Genomic DNA, 26802 nt, shown 5'->3' on the forward strand with positions numbered 1-26802 from the left:
TCTTTGTATTTTCACAGTCAAATTGAAGCAGAAAGATTCATATATTACAGATATTATTAAATATAAAAATAAATAAATAATAATAATGAATGTGATAAAAATTAGAGCAAACTCTACTTCGGCTGTTAGGTGGTTTATGAACCACTTTAATGATCTTTAAGGAGGTGTGGACACATAGACTGGCAGCCTGCCCACATGGGCGGGCTCCTGTTCCTCATAAAGCCCCTAGGGTTCAAACCAAGTCCTAGGGCAAGGACAGACACTGATGAGAGAAGTGGTCCAGGACACCCAGGAGATAGATAGGCAAATTTTGGTGTGTCAAGTGCAGACACTAGGATATTATTTTAAAAGAAATTTCCCAGAACAGGAGTCAGGAGTCAGAAAGGACGTGTACTGTGGGGAAGAGTTGCTAAGATTAACTTGATTCTGTTTTGCATTTTTTTTTCAGTGTTTAGTTTAATAAAGTCTTGTTGAGCAGTAAGTCAAATCAGATCTGGTAGACATTGGAGGTAGTAGACATCGCTATCTTTGGTCACCCAACACACATTCGCCTTTTTCCTGGTAATGGTATCTAATGTTTATTTGCAAGATCCATGGGCTTCAGGGGAACTTGATACCCCTCTTCTGCTTTAGGAATGGAATATGTCAGATGGGATGTGGTGTTTAACTTAAGCTAACAGGCATCATCTCAATTACCACAATGATTGGATCAGGGAAGGACAAATCCAACCAGGCTAAGCTCAGGACTTTGGTTCAAAAAGTGGAAGAGGGAAAGTGCTCTTCTTCCTTTTATGTGAAGAAGAAAGCATGTGGGTCCTGGAGCCTCTGATAGTCATTTTGAAACCACGAGGGGAGAAGCCTGCCAAGAATGGAGTCAACAATGAAGAAGTAGATTTGAAAAACAGAGAGAAACTGAGTCTTAATCCCATCATTTCAGCATTTGCTTAAAGCTGGGCCTAAAACTCTGGACTGTTCAGTTATATGAGCAATTATATCCCTTTATTGCCCAAATCAGTCCATTTTACTTAATTTAAAATAATATACAACATGTTCATCTCTTTATATTTCCATGTATATGACTTTCTCTCTAGTCAGCCAAAGGTACCTACTAACCATAGTAGGTTAGGGTGGGCAGGATTAGGACTCCTAAAAAGGAGTTTAATGAGAAAAAAAAAGAGTCAAGTTCATTTTGCTATTTGAGTGCAGAAAGGAGAAGAAAGTGAGAGAGATTGGGAGTAAAGAGGTAGACCCTTGTATTGTGACTTTAACCTTCCAGGCAGAAATTCCAAGGCTATCGAATAGACTGTGGAGGAAGCTGAGAGTAGAAGGGGCTTCTGTTCTACTCCCTGTTGGGAATGTGGGAGGAGGAAGCCCCCCAAGGTGCCTCTGCACCAACACAGGATGACTAAAGCAGAGGAAAAGTGCAGTGTGGCATAGACAAGGAGGAGCCGAGGTGACTCTCATCATTCTACTCATACTCTTGTGTAGTATGGAAGGGATCCAGAGGCTCCTGCCTGCACTGTGAGGGATATAGAAAGTAGCTGATGGTGCTAGTTGGTCTGTCACCATGGTGGCAGCAAAGTGACTTCGCAGCCAAAAGATGCTTGCAAATTACTTGGGCTGGGAATCCTCTGGGAGTCACAGCCAGACATCAGGGGATCCATAGTGCCAGTAAGAAGCAACCAGGACCAGAATTAATCTTCCCTGCTGCATCTCCTTGACTCTCTCTATTGGTGATTCCTCATGTGATTTTTAATTTTTTTGTAAGCCCGTATTTTCCTCTGTGAGTACTGTGACTTGTGGTTGTGGATGTGCTTGACAGTGTTTATGTATCTGTATTTTTTAAGTTAACTTTTTAAAAATTATGGCAAATATACATAGCATACATTTACCATTTTAACTATTTTAAAGTATACAGTTCTAAAGTGTATTCACATTGTTGTGCAACCATCACTACCATTCATTTCCAGAATTTTTTCATCTTCTCCAACTGAAACTCTGTACCTATTAAACACTAAGTCCCCATCCTCTGTTCCTCAGCCCCCACCCACCCTCAGTCCCAGGTACAACTATTCTACTTTCAGTCTCTATGAACTTGACTACTCTAGGTACCTCATATAAATCATACGACATTAATTGTTTTGTTACTGGCTTACTTCTCTTAGCCTAATGTCCTTAGGGTTCATCCATGCTGTATCATATGACAGAATTTCCTTCTTTTTAAAGGTTGAATAATATTCCATTTTATGTACATTCTATATTTTGCTTATTCATCTGACAACACTTGCATTGCTTCCACATTTTGGCTATTGTGAATAAGGCTGCTACAAACATGAGTTTACAAATGTTTGTTCAAGTCCCTGCTTTCACTACATTTAATACCTAGAAGTAGAATTGCTAGATCATATGGTAATTCTATTTTTAATTTTTTGAGGGATTGTCATACTGTTTTCCGTAGTGAGTATTCCATTTTACATTCCTACCAGGAATGCACAAGTGTTCCAGTTTCTCCACATCCTCACCAACATTTATTATTTTCTGTTTTTGTTTTTGATAATAATCTCCCTAATAGGTGTGAAGTGGTATCTCATTGTGGTTTTGATTAGCATTACCTTAATGGTTAGTGATACTGAACATCTTTTCATGTGCTTATTGGCCATTTGTATATTTTCTTTGGAGAAATGTCTATTCAAGGCTTTTGATAACTTTTTTTTTTGGCTGTGCTGTGCAACATGTGGGATCTTAGTTCCCCGACCAGGGTTCGAACTCACGCCCCCTGCAGTGGAAGTGGGGAGTCTTAACCACTGGACTGCCGGGGACGTCCTTGATAACTTTTTAATCAGTTGCTTTTGTTGTTGTTGTTGAGTTGTAGGCATTCTTTATATATTCTGGATATCAATCCCTTATCAGATACATGATTTGCAAATATTTTCTCCCATTCTATGGGTTGCCTTTTCACTCAGTTGATAGTGTCTTTTGACACACAAAAGACACTTAATTTTGATAAAGTCCAACTTAGCTATCTTTTCTCTTTTTGCTTGTTCCTCTGGTGTTACATCCAAAAAATTATTGCCAGATCCAATGTCATGGAGTTTTGCCATATGTTTTCTTCTAAGAGTTTTATCTCTTACATTTATGTCTTTGATCAATTTTGAGTTAATTTTTGTATATGGTGTAAGGGCAGAATCCAACTTCATTCTTTTGCATGTGGATATTCTGTTTTCCCAACATTAAATGTTGAAAAGACTGCCCTTTACCTACTGCATGGTCTTGGCACTCCTGTCAAAAATCATTTGACCACATATGTGTTTATTTCTGGGCTCTCTGTTCTATTCTTTTGGTCTATATGGCTGTCTTTGTGCTAATACCACACAATTTTGATTACTGTAGCTTTACAGTAAGTTTTGAAACTAGGAAGTGTGAGACCTCCAAACTTGTTCTTTGTTTTCAAGATTTTTTGGCTTTAAGGTTCTGTATGAGTTTTGGGATGGATTTTTCCATTTCTGCAAAAAACATCATTGGAGGTTTGACAGGGATTACATTGAATCTGTAGATCACTTTGGGCTGTACTGACATCTTAGTAATTTAAAGTCATACGGTCCATGAACACAAGGTATCTTTCCGTTTATTTTTGTCTTAATTTCTTTCAGCCAAGTTTTTTAGTTTTCATTGTGCAAGTCTTTCATCCCCTTGGTTAAGTTTATTCCTAAGTATTTTATTCTTTTGGATGCTATTGTAAATGGATTTTTTTCTTAATTCCCTTTTAAGAGTGTTCATTGTTAGTGTATAGAAATGCAACTGATTTCTGAGCATTGGTTATGTATCCTTCAATTTTGCTGAATTAATTTATTAACAGTCTTTTTTTGAGTATTTAGGGTTTTCTACATATAAACTCATGTCATCTGTGAACAGAAATCATTTTACTTCTTCCTTTCCTATTTCAATGTCATTTGTTTCTTTTTCTTGCCTATTTGCTCTGGCTAGAACCTGTAGTACTATGTTGAATAGAAGTGGTGAGAGTGGGCATCCTTGTCTTATTCCTGAGGAAAAGCTTTTAGTCTTTCACCATTGCGTGTAATGTTAACTGTGGGTTTTTCATATATAGACTTTATTATGGTGAGTTAGTTTCTTCTATTCCTAGTTTGTTGAGTTTTAAAAAATCATGAATGCATTTGCATTTTTAATAACCAGAAAATTTCATTTAAAAATCAAGATTTCTGGGAATTCCCTGGCAGTCCAGTGGTAGGACACGGCACTTTCAGTGCTGTGGGCCCAGGTTCGATCCTTGGTCCAGGAACTAAGATACCACAAGCAAGGGTTTCCGTGGTGGTGCAGTGATTAAGAATCTGCCTGCCAATGCAGGGGACATGGGTTTGAGCCCTGGTCTGGGAGGATCCCACATGCTGTGGAGTAACTAAGCCCGTGTGCCACACCTACTGAGCCTGTGCTCTAGAGTCCGTGAGCCACAACTATTGAGCCCACCTGCCACAACTACTGAAGCCCGTGTGCCTAGAGCCCGTGCTCCACAACAAGAGAAGCCACCGCAATGAGAAGCCTGTGCACCGCAATGAAGAGTAGCCCCGACTCGCCGAAACTAAAGAAAGCCTGCGCAGCAACAAGGACCCAATGCAGCCAAAAATAAATAAATAAATAAACAAATAAATCCATCCCAGAAAGAATTAAAAAAAAAAAATCAAGATTTCTACCCCATATTTAAAAAATAGAAGATCTTTCAACACTGGATTCACATTTCCTTATGGTCTCTGAAGCTCAATGAAGAGCTGCTCTCCTTATACAGCATTCTCTTCAGACATGATCTCCATACAGACCTTTTACTCGTTTTCCTTATCTAGAGGGATTTACTTTTGGGACCCTGTAATCATAATAGCAAACATTAATTTAGTGCTTACTAGGTGCCCAACACTGTCCTAAGCCCTTTACATGTATTAGTTAATTTAATACTCATAACAGCCCTGTATAGTAGGTTATTATTATCCCCTTTTCTGATAAGGAATCTGAAGCTCAGAACTAGTAATTGGTGAAGTGAGCAAATGTGGTAATAGAGTAGTAAATGATAATGAAGAAAGAATTGATTGGGGGAAAATTGATAACTGTGCTTATTTTTGGTGCCCTTTGTTTTGTACACAATTTGAAGATTAAGGCAAGTGCTTGAATTTTGAGACAGCCAAGTTGCCTCACTTATTTCAAGATTTGTGGTGTGCCAGGTATTGGAGGTTGATAAAAGTCTGAATGTTCCTAAAATGGGGTGTTACTGTGTGCCTCCCTGCGTGGATATACAAACGAGTTCTTAGTTGTTTGGCCCAGAGTGCTACAAGAACTGAGCTTTGTGTCTAACTGCAAGAGTGAAGTGGTGGTGGTGCTGATGGAGGAAACACGTATTTTCACAATGGTAATCAGGAACTCTAGTAAATTCTTCAGGCTTTGAGGAATTTGAAACATTTTTTGGGATCAGAAAACAGACCTCTTAAAGTCTGTATGTATATGGAAACTCAAAACAAAATATATTTTAAAAATCTTTTCTGGCACCTCTTTCTGTAGGAACAGCAAAATATTTCACTTTATTTTTCAGGTTGAAAGAACTTCAGCTGCCTTGCTCTCCATGTCAACATGATGTCATTTTCAAAAGAAACACTAGTCTAGTATTAAAAATTTGAAAATCAGTATAAGTCTTAAATGAAGTTTCTTTGGGAGGTACCTATAATGGACATGTTCTTTTTTCATCTGCCCATCACTTTTTTTTTTCTTGTGTATCCTTTTGGAGATATTCTCTCTAGACATGTATATTTGTATGTCCCTATCATTTCTATGTTTCCACCTGCCTATTGGTCTGTCTGTTTGTCCATTTCTCACTCTCTAGTCCCCCTCTTTTACACAAACAGCAACTTACATTCCACACTGGTCTGTACTTGTTTTTTTTGTTGTTGTTTGTTTGTGTATTTCCTATGTTAACAGTATATTCTTAGAAATTGTTTCATATTGTTATCACAGTTTGTGACACCCAAATTTGCCCATCACTTTATGGGTTTTTTTCTGATAATAGAACCTTGATTTTTCTTTGGAGAATGACTCCTCCCCCATTTTTTGTCCCCAGACTAAAGCATATGGTTGGGTATATGATCCAGAATTTGCTAATGAGACATAATAAGATTTTATTGGAACTACTTGGAAATATGTGCTTTGTTTCTACTGGAATGATTAGCTATAAGGATGATATAGTTTCAACACTGAGGAAAGGTGGGGAGGTGGGGAAAAATCACTACATGAGAATAAACTCTTTGAAGTCCTCAGAGAGAGAAGGAGTGACCGTATCCTGATGACATTGTTTGCTCCCTGGATCCAGCCATACCTGAAACTATCTATTTATAGATTTTTCAGTTAAATCAGTTTGCGTTTTTTACAATTGTCAGAAAAAGTCCTCAATATTATAGCACAAAAGAAGAATTCCACTTATTACACATAACAAAACATCTAAAAATCCTTCTTCCTGTTTCTCAGTATCTCTCAGTATCATTCAGAATGGCAGCTGTGCTAAATTCCTAGTCTCAAACCTCTCAAATTCAGATCACTCTACATCTTCATTTTTCTCACTCCCATCCTCAAAACTTTTCTGGCTCTCTTTCTCCCCCACTTCCTCCAAGAGAAACATAAAATCTAGCTGAGCTTTGTGGATGAGTCTAGCCTTCTGAGGCTCCTTTTGCTTCTGTTCCTCTACTCCTTACCTAGATCAGCACAATTAATGCCCAGGTTGCTTTCTGAACAACAAAGGATACTTCCTCTTCAAAACGATGAAAGGCCAAAGATACTTGTTAATTTTCTGTTCTGGTCTCATTTGTACTCAGTACAAATAGGGGAGATATTAATTCTGTTTGCAAGCAGCTACTCCTGGGGTTACCTTTGGGTAAGTCTTGCCAAGATAGTGCCTCGGTGTTTTGTTTTGTTTTTGTCTGTGTGCTTTTTGAAGGGGTGGGATGGGGAAAGAATTGAACTAGTTAAACCAGTTTGATCGTTTTTACAAGCCAGAGAGATGGTCAGGCCTTGGATTCAGACCCAGCTGACATGGAGTGCTAGGGGCAATCGTTACTCACTCTATTGCCTTTTATTTCCTCCCTCTTTGGGAACATTCTTTGGGTTTTCTACTGAAACAGCCGGAGACTCTCATCAACAACTGCGTCACTCAGCAGCTCCTTCATAAACACATTTTTCAGACACTGTGCCCAAGACTCTTTTAAGTGTCCTAAGGCTATCAATTCATTCAAAAGCAGCCCAGCTGCAGTTGGGAGAGCACCAGCACTTGCTCCATAAAGATCTAGATTGTCTCTTCCCATCAAGAGGCACCCAAAAGTTCTATTGTGCTGGACACTTAGATGACCCCCAGCCCTTTTGTGGAACACATTGATTCTGAGTAGTCTGAATCCCATTCTTGGGTCTATTCAAACTGTCTTTAATGCCCTCAGGCTGGGGGACTTGGTGGGGAGATCACCTAGCATGATGGCTGCCTGGAGCCTGGGAGCTATCAAGATGACTCTGGGAGACATCTCACCTTTTAAAAGACCCTTCTTTCTTTCTTTCTTCCTTCCTTCCTTCCAACATTTATTTATTTATTTATTTGGCCGCACCAGGTCTTAGTTGTGGCAAGTGGGATCTTCGTAGCAGCATGCAGGATCTTTAGTTGGGGCATGCGGGATCTTCAGTTGCAGCATGCAGGATATTTTAGTTGCACCATGCGGGCTCTTAGTTGCAGCATGCGGGATCTAGTTCCCTGACCAGGGCCCCCTGCACTGGGAGCATGGAGTCTTAACCACTGGACCACCAGGGAAGTCCCAAAAGTCCCATCTTTCTTTGACACATTTTTTTTTCTTATGAATCTTCCCAACCGCAGTGGAGTATTATAGAGTCCTGGAATGGTAGGAAAAAAGTGGTAGGATAAAGATGGCATGGCACATCCAGGGGATAGTTGAGAATTTAAGGAAGAGACTATTTAAAAAGGTGTGGGCAGGGTTAAAGGAAACATCTGGGAGCCAGGCCTGCAGGGGCAAGGGCAGCAAGTGGTAAAGAGAACTAAGAATGAACTGTAGGAGAGGGCCACAGGATTGGAGTAATGGCGTTCAGATAAAGAATGCAGCCACTGCTAATAGAATGGCCCTCTGAGAATGTAGGGGAGAGGTCCTGAATAACATCCTGCCCTGTGATCAACATTCTGCCCTGTGATGGACCTGCTGCACATGCCTCCTATTGGCCAAAACCAGGCAAAAGCCAGAGGACAGTTGATGTCGCCCATAAAAGTCAGCCCTGAGTCACAGAACAGGGTGGTGAGTGGATCTGGAAGGACAGAGGAAAAACCAGCAGTCACTTCCTATCTTTTCCCACAGCTAGCACCTTGGTTCAGGCCTCACCCTTCCTTGCCTGGCCTATGCTGATGGCCTTCCTGCCTGTCCTCGTGACCCTGTTTCCAAGAAGCTGTATTCATTCAGCACGGGACTGGGGTATATAGACCTCAGTCCAGGAACCAGATCTGCAGCGTCAAGACCCTTGCCCCAGAGACCTCATCGGTAAAACGCCAGGTGGAGTCGGGGATGCCCGAAGACCTTCCCGGACCACGATTTACTGATGCTAGACATATTTTAAATATCAAGGAATCGACTTGCGACTTTTAAACGCAAAGGGACAGGTGGAAATGGATTGAGGCTGCCTCCCTGCCCCCTTCCAGAAAACCATGTCACTCCGGCAGACCGGCGATTGCTTCAAAACCATGTCACTCCGGCAGACTGGGTCTCTCGAAGGGCATAGGCTAAAGCGATCCCGGAAGGCACTTTCGCGGCGCCTGGGCCCTCCCACCGCGCGAGTAAGGGGCACAAATCCCCGGCGCTCCCCCGCGGTCTTCCACTTGGGCACCTGCCGGTGGGGAGCGAGGGGGAGTAGCGGAGAGCGCAGGCGCAGGGTTCGTGCCTGCGGCGCCGCTCTCCCTGCCCAGCCAGGCGGCCTCAGCCGCCCCTGCCGCGGTTTTCCGGGCGAAGCGCGCGGTGGCCTCAGTGGGCTCAGAGCCTGGACTAGGCGCGCGGCAGCGGGCAGCCCCGGCCGGAGCACCGGGCGCGCCTTCCTCGCCGCGACACACAGGTAACCGGGCCCCGGCAGCTGGTCGGCAGCAGCGGACTGGGACCTTGACCCTGCCTGCCGGGCCGCCCCACCCGTAAGGAGTGGGAGCGTACCCCCAAGCCCACATGCTCGCTTTTAGCCGAGGCACCTAAGAGGCCGAGTCCCTCTTTTGGGGTTGGGCCGGGTCCTGGGCGAAGCGCCCCACCCCCTTTACAAGCCTTTGCGGAGGCTCTGCTCGACGCCTGAGCGGCTGCGGGGGCCCCACTTCCCGGCACTGCTTTCTTGGAAAACCTGGACATGGGTTCGGTAGGGTCAGTATCAGCTGTGCGCCCCCGTTTCCTGCCGCCGTCGCATGTATGGGTCCTTCCCCGGCCTCTCTGATAAGGGCCAGGAGCTACTGCTTTCCTTTCGCCCAGGAGCCCACCCAAACAAGGGAGAGTCCCTATGGCGCCATGGGATCAATTTCAAATACAAACTTTTAAGAATGCTGGATGGTTTTAGAAATAGGGCCAAGAATGAGTATTTTCCTTTACTCTCTTGTCTGTCTCTGACTCTTGGACGCCAGTCTACATGGGTTGAGATTTTCGTGGAGAATAAACGGTTTGGAGAAATCTTTCCCCAACGAAAGGCGAGGGCAAGGAGGAAGGGCCAGGCCGCGGCCGAACGTAGCGGGTGGAGGCGCAGAGCAAGTCCGCTCAGCCTCCCCACCTCCGGGATCCCTCCCTGACCCGGCTCTGGGCCGTAGAATTTCTACGCCTCGTGCGCCCGTGTGGCCTCTTTAGAGAGAAGAGGATGGCAGGGTGGCGCGGGCCAGCAGGAAGGGCGAGTGGGAGCGCTGCGCGGACCCGCATCTCCGGCCAGGCTTTTGCCGGGCTTGGCGAGGAGCGGGATGGAAAGCTGGCGTCTCAGTGACGATTGAGGGCCCGGAGATGGTGACGCACTAGGCGGAGAGGGCTGGGGGCGCCTGGGGAAGGGGCGGTCTCCGCCGGCTTTTCGGCTCGAAAGGACTCGATTGGGGTAGCCCGTGTCCGTGGTGCTGAAGTGCTTCAAGCTCCTTCGTCGGCTTACTTCCCGGGCGGCGGCCTGCCTTGCGGTTCTACTCCGCACCTTTGAGTAGCCGCTCTCCAAGGCAGGTGGCCAGAGTGGCGCCGGCTCCCTGGCTCGACACTGAAACCCTTTGCGGATCGGTTGATGCTGGTTTCCCGCAGATAACATGAAGGCAAATGTGGCTCGCCCGGGGGTGCAGATAAAGCATATGCATAACAGGTTTGATTTACCTACATGGGAGGACACAGGGTGAGCATAAACATGAACTCTCACGTATACATATGCATAGCATATGTAGGATGCATGTATGTGTATATGCACACAAAGATTACGCACATGTAAATACACTCATTGGTTTTCAATGCCAGCACACACTACAAGCCACACATTTTTTCCAGAGCTTCTTTTGTAATCCATCTTTATTTTTTGACACCTTTAGTGTTTCTGAACTCCGCAGAACCATTAACTTCCATAGTCATCTGTTCCCAAGTCACAGAACCTTGGGAACAGGTGAATTAAAGTGTTTGGTATTTTGCTGAGCAACGAAGTATTTACACATATTTTAATTCCAGAACAAGGATAGTCTAGAAAGATGTAAAATTGATATTGATACGAAAAAGATGTTGCTAAAGGAAGTTTAAACAAAAAGAATTAATGAAAAATTTAATACAGAACAATTGCTAGCTAACGATCTTATGGAAAGTTATAATCTGAAGAAAATATGACTAAGATGTATCATAATGCTGACAATTTCAAATATATTGGTGGGATATGGTTTGTGAACTCTGTAAAGATTACATATATACTTTTCAAAACATTGAATATCTGTGGTTTTTCTCTCATAAAATGTATGCTCACTGTAAGAAATTTAGGTGACAGAAATACATAAAACCAGAGAAAACCATTGTAAATAGATATTTTAAAAATTGAAGCATAGTTGATTTACCATATTGTGTTAGTTTTAGGAGTGCAGCAAAGTGATTCAGTTATACATATATGCATTATATTCTTTTTTTCTGATTCTTTTCCATTACAGTTTATTACAAGATATTGAATATAGTTCCCTGTGCTCTACAGTAAATCCTTGTTATTTATCTATTTTATATATGGTAGTGTGCATTTGTTAATCCCATGCTCCAATTTATCCCCCCCCTTCCCCTTTGGTAACCATAAGTTTGTTTTCTAGGTCTGTGCGTCTGTTTCTGTTTTGTAATTAAGTTCATTTGTATTTTTTTTTAGATTCCACATGTAAATGATATCATATAATATCTGTCTTTGTCTGACTTACTTCACTTAGTATGATAATGTCTAGGTCCATCCATATTGCTACAGATTACATTGTTTCATTCTTTTTTATGGCTGAGTAATATTCCATTGTGTATCTATCTATCTATATCTATACCTATATCTATATACCTCACATCTTCTTTATACATTCATTTGTTGATGGACAGTTAGGTTGCTTCAATGTCTTGCCTATTGTAAACAGTGCCTCTATGAACACTGGGGTGCATGTATCTTTTTGAATTAGAGCTTTCATTTTTTCTGGATATATGCCCAGGAGTGGGATTGCTGGATCATATGGTAACTCTATTTTTAGTTTTTTACGGAACCTCCATACTTTAACAGATTTTCTCTTAGATGAAGACACATGCATTTTAAATGGACCAATCTTCTGTTGGTTGCATTTTCACTATATAATTTATCATGAATGTCTTTCAAACCAATACATATAAAACTAGGTCATCATCATTAAGTGTTGTATAATATTGCACTATGTGGGCAGAACATAATTTGTTTAAGCAATCTTATAATAATGAACACTTATTTATTTCCAATTTTTGCTGTTATTAGACAGTTCTGCAAATAATATCTTTGAACAAACATTTGTGCACTTATTTATTTTCTTAGAAAAAAAATCCTAGAAGCGAAATTGATGGTTCAGTGGATATGTACATTTTATTTTTTGATACATTGATTTGTTTATTTATTTGTTCAATTATTTCCTGTCTCCTCCCTTGCGTGCTTTATTCTTTACTATGTTCTCAGTATCTACACAGTGTCAGATATATGTGTATTCAAGAAATATTTGTTGGAAGAACACTATTTCTAGATTGTGCTACAGAAAAGATGTACCAATATATACCAACATAAACCCTGAATTAATGTCAGTATCCCCACACTATCACCAAAATCAGGGTTTTTTTCCAATTGAATAGACAGTAAAGAGCATCTTTTTATATATTTATTGGTCATACTTATTTTTGTTTTGTGAGTTTCCAGCTCATATCCTTATTTTTCTGTTGGTGTGCTTATATTCTTTTTCTTACTTGTAAAAACTCTTTGTATACTAAAGACGCTGTTACATGTTGCAATTTTTTCTTGATTTTTTTATTTTTAAACTTTATGATATTTTCTGCTGTATAGAAAATTCCAGTTTTTATGTAGTCAAATATATCTTTCCCCTTCCCTTTTATAAAAAAAAATCATTTTATTTTATTGGCTGCACCATGAGGCTTGCATTATCTTAGTTCCCTGACCAGGGATCAAACCTGTGCCCACTGCAGTAGAAACGCGGAGTCCTAACCACTGGACTGCCAGGGAACTCCCAGATTCCCTTAATTTAGTTAGAGTTAAGAGATAGAAGATAAAGTTAGGTTGCAGCATTGTGGCAACCAAAGCTCTGCACCACAACTAATTAGACCCAGGATTAGAGGTCTCTGGTTAAGAGGGTGACTTTCTTCAAAGCAGGCCAGCTATGCCATTCTCCCAGCATTTGTTGAGTCTGGCAATGCCCTCCGGCCTAGGGATTCCAAGAAGAAGATAAGGACACAATCTCTGTTCTTGGAGCAGTAACACTTTATCAGGGGTTTGTGTTACATACACAATTCACATTGATACCTTGTATCAAGGACTGTAACAGAGTCCTGCAGAAGCTGTTCTTGAGCCCAGAGGAGGAACAGATTGTTTAGTGAGAGCCTTCTCCAAGTAGTTCACCTGGAAGTTTGTGGGGACGTGGGTAGGAATTTGCCAGATATTGCCTTGTTGGGTAGTAAGTAGTTGATGACCTCAAGTTGGACCGGAAGCTGTCAGTCTGGATTTGAAGGCTGACTGCCACAGTAAGCTCCTTGTAAGCTTGGGCAAGTTACTGAAGCTTGCTGATCTTTGCTTAATTTTTTTTCTTTTTAAAGAGGGACTGATATTAGTGCCTGCCTTGTTGGGGTTGTTGTGGGATTAAGTAAAATAATACACACTGAGCCCTTGGTATAAGCCTGGTGCATAGTAGTCTAGTCTATTTATTTTCTTGCCTTTCTATAAAGTTGCATGTAAATCACTCTGGACAAGTGATTATTGATCCCATTGTCAGAGCTCTTAAGGGTAAAACTATGAACCCTTTGTGTCTTCTGAATCTGTGAATAATTCTCCTAATCTGGAAATTTCTCTCTTAATGTTGCTTAAATCCCAAGCTGTTGCTTTTTACTGGTTCTCTTGCTATCCCAAACCAAAATAGGTCTAGTCTGAAATTGTCATTACTTTTGCTTTGTTCTCTAGTACTCTGATGTTAAAGCAAATACATATTTAATTGTATAACTTTCTTTAACATGCATAGCACTTGTTGTGTCTGTTTTGTGGTACTTGTTAGCATATTTCTTTTCTCCAAAATGAACATGTAAGTTCTTTAAGAGAAAGCATATGTTTTCTTGATTTTTTAAAAAGTTATCTTTTATTACCATTGTCTGTTTTTTAAAAAATTTAAAAATTAAGTAATTATTTTGGGCTGCATTGGGTCTTCATTGCTGCGCATGGGCTTTCTCTAGTTGCGGTGAACGGGGGCTACTTTTCACTGCAGTGTGCAGGCTTCTCATTGTGGTGGCTTCTCTTGTTGCGGAGCACAGGCTTCAGTAGTTGTGGCACGCGGGCTCAGTAGTTGTGGCTCACGGTCTCTAGAGCGCAGGCTTAGTAGCTGTGGCGCACGGGCTTAGTTGCTCCGTGGCATGTGGGATCTTCCCGGACCAGGGTTGGAACCCGTGTCCCCTGCATTGGCAGGCGGATTCTTAACCACTGAGCCACCAGGGAAGTCCCTGTTTTCTTAATTTTATCTCTCATACTATGTTAGCAGAGTGCTTTCCACATCATAGGCACCTAGTAAATATTGACCAAATGAAGGAATAAACATAAATGTATGAGGCTGCCAGGATAGCTGGTGTGATCTCAGGCTGCCCTCATAGAAACAGCATCTCCTGACTAGGAGAGATCATAGAAACTGGTATATGTTCAGGGAAGAATGGTTAAGGTGGTAAGATGAAAACCACGATTATACGTGGAATAATTGAGAAAGAGAAGATTTTCAGTTTGGAGAAGAGAAAACTCATGATAGGAGACCTGGGACGGGGAGGGTAGGAAATAGTAGTTCCTCATATTGAAATGTCATGTGGAAGAGGGAATTAATTAGTGACCCCAGAGCAAATATGTAGGAACAGACTCAGGAGATTACATATAGAGAGATTTTTGACTCAATGTTAAAAAAGAATTTTCTAACAATCAGAATGACTCCCAGGTGGCTGTCTTGAGAAGGAATACGTTTTCTGTGACTGTAGGTTCAAACGGAAACTGTACTATTTGTTGGGGTTGCTGTAGAGGCTAGAGTTACTTTCAAAGAAATTGGAGTAGATGAACTCCACAGCCTTTTTCAACTCTCATGGTCTTTAATTCTATGCATATTATTATAATATTGTATATAGTTACCCTATAGTAAATATATACATGCTAATGTATATACTGTATTTGGATAAAGACATATATATCTATGTATGTACTTAACATATAATCTCATTTTTATCATATTGCCTAAATTAATGAAGGATGAAAATTTCGAAAACTTGATCTTGATTATTTAAAACATACTACTAACATCCTTTTTTCTTGAGGACAACAGTTTATAAAATATTGTTCTACATGAACACTGTGTGCTTAAACTATAGTAAACAAGTTTAATAATGTTAGCATCTCAAATGTAAATAAATATTTTTTTCAATTTCTAAATTGAATCTAAAAAGAGAAAACAAATAAGTGAACCAGAGTCAACTTGTCCTGATTCAGATGAGTTGTGGTGTAAAGTTCAGGATTTCATTACCACTATCACCATCATCACTAACATTTATTTAGCATTTACTGTATACCTAGCTCTGCTTTAAGCACCTCACACATATTAACTCGTGTACTTCTCCCAAAAAATCTAGGTAGATTCTGTTATCCCCAGTATATGTTTTCATATTTTATTTAGAAATAATTTCAAACTTAACAGTAAACTTGCATGCATAGTGCAATGAACTCTTGGGGTGAAGGGTAATTCTCATATATACTTCATCCCAAATTCTCCAATTATAAACATTTTACAATGCTTGCTTTGTCATTCATTCATATACTTTCTCTTTTATTCTGAACCAATTGATAATAAGCTGCAGATGTGATGCCTAATTACCCCTAAGTACTTAAGTAGGAAGACTACACTTAAGTAGTCTTCCTTAAAGACAAGACACCCTCCTGCATAACCACAGAGTTATCACCCAAATGAGGAACTTAAGACTGATATAATTCTGCCATTGAATCCACAGACCCCATTCAATATATGCCATTTTCCCCAATAATTTCCTCTTCAGAAAAATATTTTTTATTTCTTGTCTAGAGTTAAATCCAGTGTTATGAATTGCATTTAGTTGTCCTGTCTCTTTAATCTTTAATTTGTGACAGGTCCTCATTTCTTCCTTGTCTTCAGTGACCTTGACATTTTTGAAAGTTCAGGCCATTAATTTTGTAGAATGTTCCTCATTTAGGTTTGTCTGATGCACGTCATGCATTTTTGGCATAGTTATACATTTTTGTCAGGAAAATGATAGAAGCAATGATAGAAGTGTTTTTTCAGTGGATCTTATTAAGGGACACAATATTGATTTGTCTTTTTGCTGGTGATGTTAACTTTGATGACTTGGTTAAGGTGATAACGTCTCCACTGTAAAGTTGTTATTTTTCCCTTTGTAATTATAAGCATTTTGTGGGGAGACACTTTGAGACTATGTAAACATCCTATTCTTCAACAAACTTTCGGTCACTTATTTTATGATGGTTCTTGCTCAAATAAATTATTATTATGATGATTGCCAAATGGCAATTTTTCCAATTCCAACATTCATTTGACCTTTACTAGTTGGTATTCTGTTGTAAGGGAGAGTTTTCTCTTCTTTTATTTATTTATTTGTTTGTTTATTCATTTATTTACATTAGTTTGGACTTGTGGATTTCTATTCTATTAGGTGGATTATAACCCATTACTATGATTAATGATTATTGACTTTGAGGCTGAAATTGTTACAGATTTGGCAATTCGAATCCCATTCAAGCTGCTTCTTGTGTTGTTTTGACATCTCTATTATCAGAGTACTTTCTAGTGTAAGATGTTCCAGGCTCATCTTGTACTTTTCCTGCCCCAACCATTTCAGTCATTTCAAAAGCTATTTTTCCAAAGAGCCCAGCTTCCTTTTAGTAGAGAATGCAAGATCTGGGAGCTAGGTGTGGTCATTGCTACTGAGTATTGTTACTTTAGGGCCATCTTAGCAGACAGAACCGGGAAACTCTTAAGCACATCTATATTTATTTCTATATCTATTCATCTATTTATATTAAAATGTGTTTACTCTAATATCTTCAACTGCACTCCAACACCACAGTGTTCATTCTAGTCTTCACCCGTTTTCTGTTTGTATCTTCCTTCTCTGATGGTAAGAAATCTGGTTCCCATTATCTTCAGGGTATTTAACTATTTCCTCATTCTCCCTTTATATAACCAATATCCTGACCTCGTGGGCCATCCGCTTGGCCCCAATTCCTCCTCAGACCCAGTCTTGCTGCCTCCACCAGCCTCCTCACAGCCTTAAGTTACACAGCTAGAAAGTGGTGGAGCCGGGGGGAAAAAAAAATGCAAAGTTGCTAATTACTTGACTGAGAGCCCTTTATTGGGACTTCAAGCCCAAGGGTATCTATTGTGAAACTGCTCCTGTGAAGATGCTCAAGGAAAGGGGGCCATTGGGCTAATGAGATGAAGATTTAACCAGGCAGAGTGGCAGCCCTCAGGACTGTGCCTTCCATGAGAAACTTGGAGAATGAAGGATGGAAGCTGCCAAATGATGCTACCTGCCAAGAATGACAGTGAGGGGATTCTCCAAAATTGGTGCAGTTCAGTGATCAGTCAGCCAGCACCTCCATTGCAACCAATCTCCACTATGTTCTGCTACTATATCGAGAGCACATTCCGTTAGGACAGAAACATATCACTGTGCTATTATTTCTAAAGAGGGAATATTGCTTTTATTAGCAGCTCCTTAAATTGAAATTCTAGGAGATGGATGATGGTGTCCGCTGTTTTAGTGCTGACTCCATTTCCTGGTCCAGAAGATCAGAAATCTGTTCGTGTTTTAGAAAACAGCATGAGGTCCATCTGTTCAGGTCAGATTTTTCCACATTAACACAGATTTATAGAGTGGTAACTTATGTAAGAAAAACCAATGATGATTATATTCTTCGCTGCCATTTAGAATCCATATTATTTTTTTTGTTAGTCCTGAAAATATAGTAATGCACGCACACATGCGCAATGAATTAATTCTTTCAAACACTATGTATAATAAAGGCATCCTCCTTAGTTTATGTAGTATTTCACCTCTATTTTGGTTTGGGTTCTAGACACCATCCATCCAGTTTCTCTCTGTAATATGGTCTGTTTATCCACAATTTTCTTTGCAACAGAAGGCACAGAAATGTAAGAGCTACATTTGGCTTCCTGGGTGACTTTTTGTCTAACTGAAATACCAAGTAATGACTTTTTTTCCTCTAATGAAAATACCTTGATTTTTTCCTGGATTTTAAAGTAAATGCATGCTTATCTGGAAAATTAAACTAAAAAGTAAAAAGAAGAAAGTGCTGAATAATTGAAATTTCACCATCTGTAAGTATAGATATAAATTGTTTTATATAAAGTCATGCCATGAATACTCTTTTATACCCTTCGTTTTCTTAGCAATGTGACATGGAGGTTTTTTAATGTCAATATATATACATATATAGTATCTTTTTTGATGACTGCATAATATTGCATTGATGTTTTTATTTAACAGGTCCCTCATTAAAGGACAATTAGGTTATTTCCAGTTTTTCATTGTGTAAAGAAAGCCATGATGAATATCATTGCTTGCCATCTTTATGTACTTTACTAGTGATCTCCTTAGGATATATTCCTGCAAATGGCATTGCTGGGTCAAAGAGTTCACACATTTTAAATTTTGGTACATGTTGCTGGTAAAATTAACTCTTGATGGGATGGATTATACTGTGCTTTTCCTTCATATACAATGTCCCTGCCAGTGATGGGACTTTATAAAGTCTCTTTTCAGCTTTGCAGTAGCATTATATATTTGTGTGTATTCTCTAAATGGCATTAAAGGAGTGGAACGACTTTAATAAATCTAGGTATGCCACTTAAGCAACCAGATGTTGTCAAGTTTCATTCAAAATCTGACTTATGGTTTGGTCTGAAACAAGATGCCATCTGGTCACCATTTTTCAATTGCTTTATGTTATTTGAGTTTAATAAAATTTGATATATGGAGAGATGTGACCGAGTTGTAATTTCATTGAGTGGTGTCTATAGTGTGAAGAATCAGGTATGATTAAATGAAACCAAATGTGTAAAATTTTGAACTGATTCATTTGGCATTTCCATAAATCTTGGCCTCAAGAGAAAATTCAGACTTGGCTTTTTCATGGATAAACAGCAGCAAGAACAGGGCAAATGTGAGCAGGTGGTATATGTAGTTTTTGAGGGATTTGAGAGTAGGCTGTTGACCCTGGGTGTTCCTGTTTTGTTCAGGGACTGGTGTAAGACCTGGGGGATTGGCAGCCTTCTTTGAACTCAGCTGAGCTATTTGATCCTGTCTAGTGAGAATTGGGTGAAGAATAAACAACCAATCAGTACAACTTTAACAAGATATCAGAACAGTGCTGTAATCTGTTTTATGTTTAATTAGCATCTAACCTAATTGGTGATTTAACCACTTAGATACATACAAAAAAGATCATGGAAACAGAAAAGGATCATTTTATTCCTTCCCCTCCCCCTTCTAGCGATGACTTCCTGCCACTCTTGACAGATTCACCCAGCACAGCTGAATTTAAAGGTGCTGATTCACTGTAAACTAATTCAGCTTTTTTTAAAAAAAGACAGTAGGAAAGTAAGTGGTAGATGATAAATATATGTTCACTGAGAATGGCATATTTTATGCAAATTGATAAGTCCACTGCTTCAGAGATGAGAAAGGCTCTTTCCTGGAAGGGAAGTGTCGATTATAAACGGTGAAAGACTCTTGCATTTCAGCAAGTTCTTAGCTGCCAGCCAACACATTCATCACAGTGTGCCAGAATGGATTTTAAAACGGTACAACATAAATTGCTCTTTTCCAAATCAGGCATCATCACCTTCACACAAGCCAAGTCAACCTGCTTATCTGAAAACTGCCACATAAGGCTTTTTTTCAATCTCAGTTAACCTTTTCCTTTCCTGGTATGCACGGTTCATTAGAGGCTACTAAAGTCATTAGCCACAATTGAGTACAGAGGAGACAGGCTTCTCCAATTTTGCCTACACAGCAACTAACATGCCCAGAACTTCCAAAGTGATGGCAACATAGAATATTTAGGCCAGCTCTAACCAGAATGATAACTCTCATCCCTACCCCTCTTTCCCACCTTCTGCTCCTACAAATTTAATGATTTCTTTTTTCTCATTCTTTGTCCTTCCCAGAGCCAGCTGTTGACTCCTAGCAACTCCTGCACAGCTGATAGTCCCTGGCTATCCCTTTCCTAACCTTCTGCCCTAGAACTGTCAGCTGAGTCTCCAGCTCAAACTTGCGCTAGGGCTCCTGTTTGGTGCATCTCTCCACTACTCCTTCCTGCCTCTCCCCGACCCCATACCCATACCATCCGATCTCTCTCCTTACCTCACCTCATCTCCAAGTCCTTTAGCTGTAATTTTCTCCTCTCCTATAACCCAGACTGACACAGCCCAGCAACATCCTGAGGCTTTGCTCTCATTCTCCCATAGCCCAGCGTAGCGCAATTCTTCTTAGCTCACTTAGACCACATTCTACCTTGTTCCTCCCAGCCTGGCCTACCCTGGAATCCGGTATCCATTGCCCTTCTTAGTTCAGCTAAGCAGCCTTCATCCCCAGCTCAGCCAGCCACGACCCCAACTTCAGCCTATCTCAGCCCCATCTAAGGAGCCTTGACCCACATCCACGTGGGCAGCTTCTGCTATTCAGCCCAGAATAAGGATTCTTTCTCACCTAAGTATCCCTCTTCTAAGCGATGTTAGCTAGCATGCTGACGAGTTTATCATTCAGCCTAGTGTGCCCCAAACCTCTTCTCACCTGGAGTGAGTGAGCTGTCATACCGTTCTGGTGCTGTGTGCATCTGTTAGCACAGGGAGTGACCCTCACACAGGATGTCACCACGGACCTGTCACCAGCAAAATACAGCAATTATGATGGATTTAGACTGGTTCATCCACATTCCTCCCCTGTTTCTTCTAAGTAAGAAGATGAATTTGAGAGACGGTTGGCAGGGTCAGGAGATGCAGTCATTGACTATGGAAACAAAAGCTAGCTGTTGCTACAGTAATACAAAAGTGAGCCCTACTGAAGAGCTGGGCTATCAGGGTCAGAGCACCAAAATCAAATTCCACAGTGCAACAAGCTAGCTATCCCTCAGACTCTCAGAGTAAATTATTTTTTCTCAAGAGCAAGAAGCGCATGGATAGAGTGAAGGATTACATAGCCTACTAATTTTTAGGCCAAATGTCAGTTTATTACTGGCCAACAATGTGAATATAAAGATCAGAATTCATCCCCAAGGACCCCCAATGTAACATTTTTGGGATAAATACCTAAGAGTAACTACCATCAGTTATATTCACAAATTATGTGTGAAAAAACCCAGTTTATAGCCAATTTAAAGTCTAATCTAAGATTGTATCATTTTTACTCTGAAAAATCTAAAATGTGGAAAGTAATCTCTTCTGGCTAGTGTAAATGAAAATACTAAGTAATTAAGCAATCATTTAAACACAGGATTAATAAAATATAATATTTCTGTCAAATATTCAGATGACTACTTTGAAGTATTTTGAAGTAAAGACATTGTCCTTATTTCATGAAGTAACTTCTAATATATTAACATTCATTGCTCTTAAGTGAATTCAAAGTATAACTTATTTTAGCCACCAAAACATTTTGAAAATGGAAAAAAAAAAAAGGTAAAACCAAGACTTTTTTTGGTCTTTTAAATTCCAAATGCTCAATGCCAACCTTTCAGTGAATACCCTTACTCCCTTTGTTCATTCAGTCTGATTTCATTGCCATTTCCTTATTTCTTTCTTGGTGGGTGGTTCAGGATCTCTTTCACAAGACAAAGAGGCATGAGGAATGGGGTTGAAGGGCATTCCTATTTTTAGATTGAAAATTCTTCAATAATGTAGCTCAAATGAAAGTTGTCTTAATCCAAGAAGTTTGCAGGGATGCTGACCCCTCTCCCACATATATCTTGGCTGGGCTGCTGTGACAATCCTGGGCCAGCATGGGGCCAGCATAGAGTCCAGTGGCAGGCCAAACCAGGAGAAGGCTTCCTCAGGGTTCTGGAACCAATATTTCTATCAGAGAGAGTCAGAATTGCAGCCAAGCAGCAAAGATAACAATGTGAGGACAATCTCAAAGGTGAAACCAGGACAGAAATGGGAGAATGAACAGTAGAGCTTGTGATAACTGACAGCAGGATGGGACAGAGTTCAAGGAGCAGTTGTAGAATGCAGTTCAGGACTGAGTCTTTATTTTTGTTCAATATTTGTTAAATGTGCTCTGTGTGCTAAGAATACAAATATGAATGAGAACTCTCTTGCCTTCATGGAACTCACAGACCACAAAGGAGATGGTGACTTGGCAAACTCCCTTTAGGTAGTGCCTAGATCTGTTGAGAGAGTAGGCATGGCAGATTTAAGGAGCTACCCTGGGCTGTTGCAAAACCCAGAAAACTTGAGATGTGCTGAAAAGTCCTGCCCAGCATGGATGTGGGAGGAGATGGAGTCATACTGTGATGGCTCCTGACTTCTCTGTGGCTCTGAGTCTTCTCAGAAATAGCACTTTAAAAAAATCAGAGGTCTGAGTGACTTTTAATACTTGTCCCTTGGCCTGGTTTGCTAGCTGGGCCTAGATGAAGATTTGAGTAGACAGAATGTGTAAGGAAGTTATAATAAACTTGCCTTGATAGTTGCATTTCCAGAGAACTATCTAAGTAATCACATAAAATTTAAAAGGTTTCTAATAGAAGATGGCTTGAAGGAATTATTCGGATTCTGTCTTAATTAGCAGTCCTAAGTTATTTACAATTGACATGTATTTCTTCAGTATGAGCTCAAAGTGCTCTCTACCCATCTTTATGAAAACCTTATGTTTTTATTACTCCAGACTACCAACCAATCCTCGTTGATTCTTTCAAAAATCTATTCTAACTTTCTTGATAAATTTTAGGCTATTTTTCTGAAACAATAACCACATGAGGAACAAAGTGTAAGCAAATTGTCTACTATGAATTACTGTTGTTCACCACCCTGTCTCATCAAGAAAAGAATTAATAGCAATTTAAGACTATTGGAAGGGATCACCAGCATTATCTTCAGCCTTTGGTTCATTAGACTGGCATTATGTGTGAATGAATACTCTTCCATAAATTTCAAAATATTAATGCTTTATTGGCATCTGTATTAAAATAATATTGTTAAAAGCAGAATAAGCAGGGGAGGTTCCTTGACTGGTGGGATTCAATTTTACATATCACATGATGTAATACACAGTGCATCTGTGTATCTGGCAAGGTTTAGTTACAGATAACAAAAATCACTCTAGCTCTTTCAATCAGGAAGAGATATAATACAAGGAATCAGAAGTCTCTCAAATCATTGGAAGGGCTGGAGGAGCAGATTTTAATCTGGGCCTCCAGGCACATTTCCTAGAGTGCATTGTTTTATCCTTTAAAAAAGTTCCAAATTTAGCAATTTATAAACTATAAGTAAGCCTTCTTGCTATAGAAACAGATCAGAGAGGAAAATAAGCATTTCTTCTATCCTAGTAAAAAAATCTTCACAGTATTTGACTAACATGAAGGAAGCAAGCTAGTAGTTATTGAGCACCTGCTATGTGCCAGGTATTGTTCTAGATGCTTTTGATCCATCTTTTCATTAAGTCCTTATTAATAACCTTTCCAAGTTAGTAATATCAGCCCATCTTACAAATGAAGAAACTGATGTTTAGAAAGGTTACACGATATATGCACAGGCAGAAAGTGATAGAGGTAGAATTCAAGTTCAAACCTGCTGCCTCAAGAATTGGTTAGACCTGTTGTCCAGCACTGGTTATTTTTTTTAATATATAAATTTATTTATTTATTTTATTTTTGGCTGTGTTGGGTCTTCGTTGCTGCGCATGGGCTTTCGCTAGTCGCGGCGAGTGGGGGCTACTCTTCATTGCAGTGCGTGGGCTCTAGAGCGCAGGCTCAGTAGTTGTGGCACGTGGGCTTAGTTGCCCTGCGGCATGTGGGATCTTCCCCGACCAGGGATTGAACCCATGTCCCCTGCGTGGGCAGGCGGATTCTTAATCACTGCGCCACCAGGGAAGTCCCCCAGCATTGGTTATTAATCCAAAGTCCTATCTGGTGGTATCCAACTAAAGTTCTGATTCAGTATTTAATAACTACATCCAACAGGGCAGTTTACTCAGCCCTTGAGAGGTGTTTTATAATTCACTTTTTGCTAGATGATCCATGAGGATGTGGTTCTTAAAAGCAGGTGTCTCAAACAGTATCACAGGGGTAAGCAGCCAGCAAATATTTTCTACATCAGGCTAAAATAATCTTGTCCATGTCACTTGACCCAGAGCTTTGTAGTCTCATCCAACACTTTTCTAGATCTTAAGAAGACCAACAATTCTTTTCTGGGGAAAATCATGGATTACATGCAGGCAGTTCTTTTCCACACCAGTACTAAGTGTTTGGATCTTTTCTCTAAGAATACAAATCTGATCTCTAGACATTCACAAAATGATAGTGTCTGAGTTTTCTGTTTGCTGCTGTAACAAATTACCACAAACTTGGTGGCTTAAAACAACATGAATTTATTATCTTGCAGTTCTGTAAGTCAGAGGTCCAGTTCGGGGTATCAGTGGGCTAAAACCAAGGTGTTGGCAGGGTGTATTCCTTTCTGGACATTCTAGGGAACGATCCACTTCCTTGCCTTTTCCAGCTTCTAGAGGCTGCCCACATCCCTCGACTCATGATTCCCTTCTATCTTCAATGCCAGCAACAGCAGGCTGAGTCCTCACATTGCATCACTCTGACTTTGCTTCTGTTGTCACATCTTCTCTGTCTCTGTTTTCCACTTTTAAGGGTCCTTGTGATTACATTGGGCCCAACCAGATAATCCAAGATGGTCTCCCTATTTTAAGGTCAGTTGATTAACCGCCTTAACTCCATCTGCAATCTTAATTCCCCTTTGTCATATAAGGTAATGTTCTGGGAATTAGGATGTGGACATCTTGGTGGGGCTTGGGGGGCATTATTCTGCCTACCATGGATGGTTACTTTGCAGAGTAGTACAGAAGAAAGGGCTTGGGAAGGCAGACCTGGACCTGAATCTTGTCTCTACCATTAATTAGTTCTGTCACCCACTAACTGGCAAGTTACCCAACCTCTGAGAACCTATTTCCTCATATATAAACTGGAGATTATAATACCTACTTCATAGAGTTGTTTTGACCTTTAAATGATAAAATAAAGTTCTTAATATATGCCTGTCACAGAATAGAGGCTAAATAATCATAGCTATCCTTATAGTTAGAGAATCTAGAGCCATATTCAGGACGAAACAATCCAAAAGAGTACTTCCCAGGTGCTTTGAAGCACCTGTGCTTGATATTTCCTGTGGTTTCATTTTTCCTTTAACTCTAGCTGAATGGTTGCCTCAAATCCTTTCAAAACCAAACAGTGTATTGATCCTAAATAAACACAAAAAATGAATGAAGACACTTTATCTCACTACTGGTCTCAGCTAGTTTCTCTATGTAGATGACGTCTGAACAGAGAGCAAAGAGGAAACATGAATCCTCTTGACTTATCTCTTATTTATTCTTTCACAATCTTCCCCTGGCCATCAAAAACTGTTTCCTCATTTACATTCAGGGAAAACGTCAACATTGTTATCTGTACCTTTTCACATATGTGACTTTTCCTGTGATGGTTATGGATCTATCCCTGTGTAAAGGATCGGTGGCAGCTGGTCATCCCATTTGCCTTTCAACTCTCAGAAAGCTGAAGTTAATGATTGACCTGTTGTGTTCAGAACCCAATATTGGATCCATATTAACTAGCCATTAAAAATGATGTTGTAGAATATTTAATGACATGGAAAAATGTCTACAATACATTGATAAGTAAAGGGGAAGTTATAAAATAGGATATAGTGTTTGATACCATTTTTGGGGAAAACAATGTTCACAAATAGAAAAAAGCCTGGAAGGGTCAGTAGTTATCTCTGGGTGGTAGGATTATGAGTTGTTTTTATTTTCTTTGCTTTCTCACATTTCTCAATTTTCTACAATAAACATATATTGCTTTTGTAATAGGAATAAACAAAATGTGTTTTTTTCTAAAGGGCTGATGGTGGTAAATAGCTTCTCAGTGAAGCTTGTCTTGAGCAAGCCCAGGGACCCCTGATGAGGAACTGCTGTGGTCTTGTTGGTGGGACTCACTTGACTAGGCCAAGCTATGAGACATGCTCTGGGAAGCAGGGAAATAGCAACTGAACTTCAGCCTGGTGATGCTGAAAGACATGTATCTCCACACCCTTCTTAACTGGTTGATAATAGTTTAATTAAGAAAAGTAGATAAACTTTATTTAAAGAACAGCTCCAGTTATGCTTGAGGAATTTAATATTAAAGAAAATATGGGAGACCTAGCAGCATAAATAGAGCCAGAGGCAGAGAAGCTAAATACACACATTTTCTTAATAGCCAAACTGCTCACCCTAATGTTTTATTATTCTTGAAATGTTATTAAGGACTTTAAAGTATTTTAATGGATAAGGCTCCCTATTTGGGTTACTAGCCATTTAAATCCATTTATTTATATTACTTATATTTTGTTCTTAACAAAATTTGCTTCATTAAAAAATAGTCCATTCATTCAACAAACAGTTACTAAGCACCCATCTCATGCCAAGCATTGAGCTAGATGCTGCAAATATAAAAATTAATAATATCTAATTTTAATACCTGTGGGGTTAAAATCCTCACAGATCTAGCATAAGAGAAAGACAAAAACACAGTTGTAATTCAATGCATTCAATAAATTCTATGCTTGAAGCACTGAGGTGGGCATCTAACTCAGACTGTGGTGGGAAATGGGCCTAGGGAATTTTCCAGAGAAGGTAACATTTAATCTGGGCCTTGAAAAATGAGCAGTAATTTACCGGGTGAAAAAGCAGGAAAAGAGTA

At 40.0% G+C, this 26802-nt stretch overlaps 1 protein-coding gene across 2 annotated transcripts in view; it reads left to right on the top strand.

Annotated features, from left to right (window-relative positions):
* The first annotated feature begins 8851 nt into the window (after positions 1 to 8851).
* Positions 8852 to 26802, top strand: part of SLC35G2 (solute carrier family 35 member G2) — a 31623-nt gene continuing 13672 nt past the window's right edge. Inside the window, exon 1 of one of the 2 annotated variants that reach the window (XM_036849531.1) lies at positions 8852 to 9135. The gene's annotated coding sequence lies outside the window, so the exon portion shown is untranslated. Of the gene's footprint in view, positions 9136 to 9332; positions 9426 to 26802 lie in introns of those variants that run through there. The other variant, XM_036849532.1, reaches the window with a different exon arrangement.

The sequence above is a fragment of the Balaenoptera musculus genome, chromosome 4 (genome assembly GCF_009873245.2).
Source record: "Balaenoptera musculus isolate JJ_BM4_2016_0621 chromosome 4, mBalMus1.pri.v3, whole genome shotgun sequence".
In the NCBI taxonomy this organism is placed as follows: domain Eukaryota; kingdom Metazoa; phylum Chordata; class Mammalia; order Artiodactyla; family Balaenopteridae; genus Balaenoptera; species Balaenoptera musculus.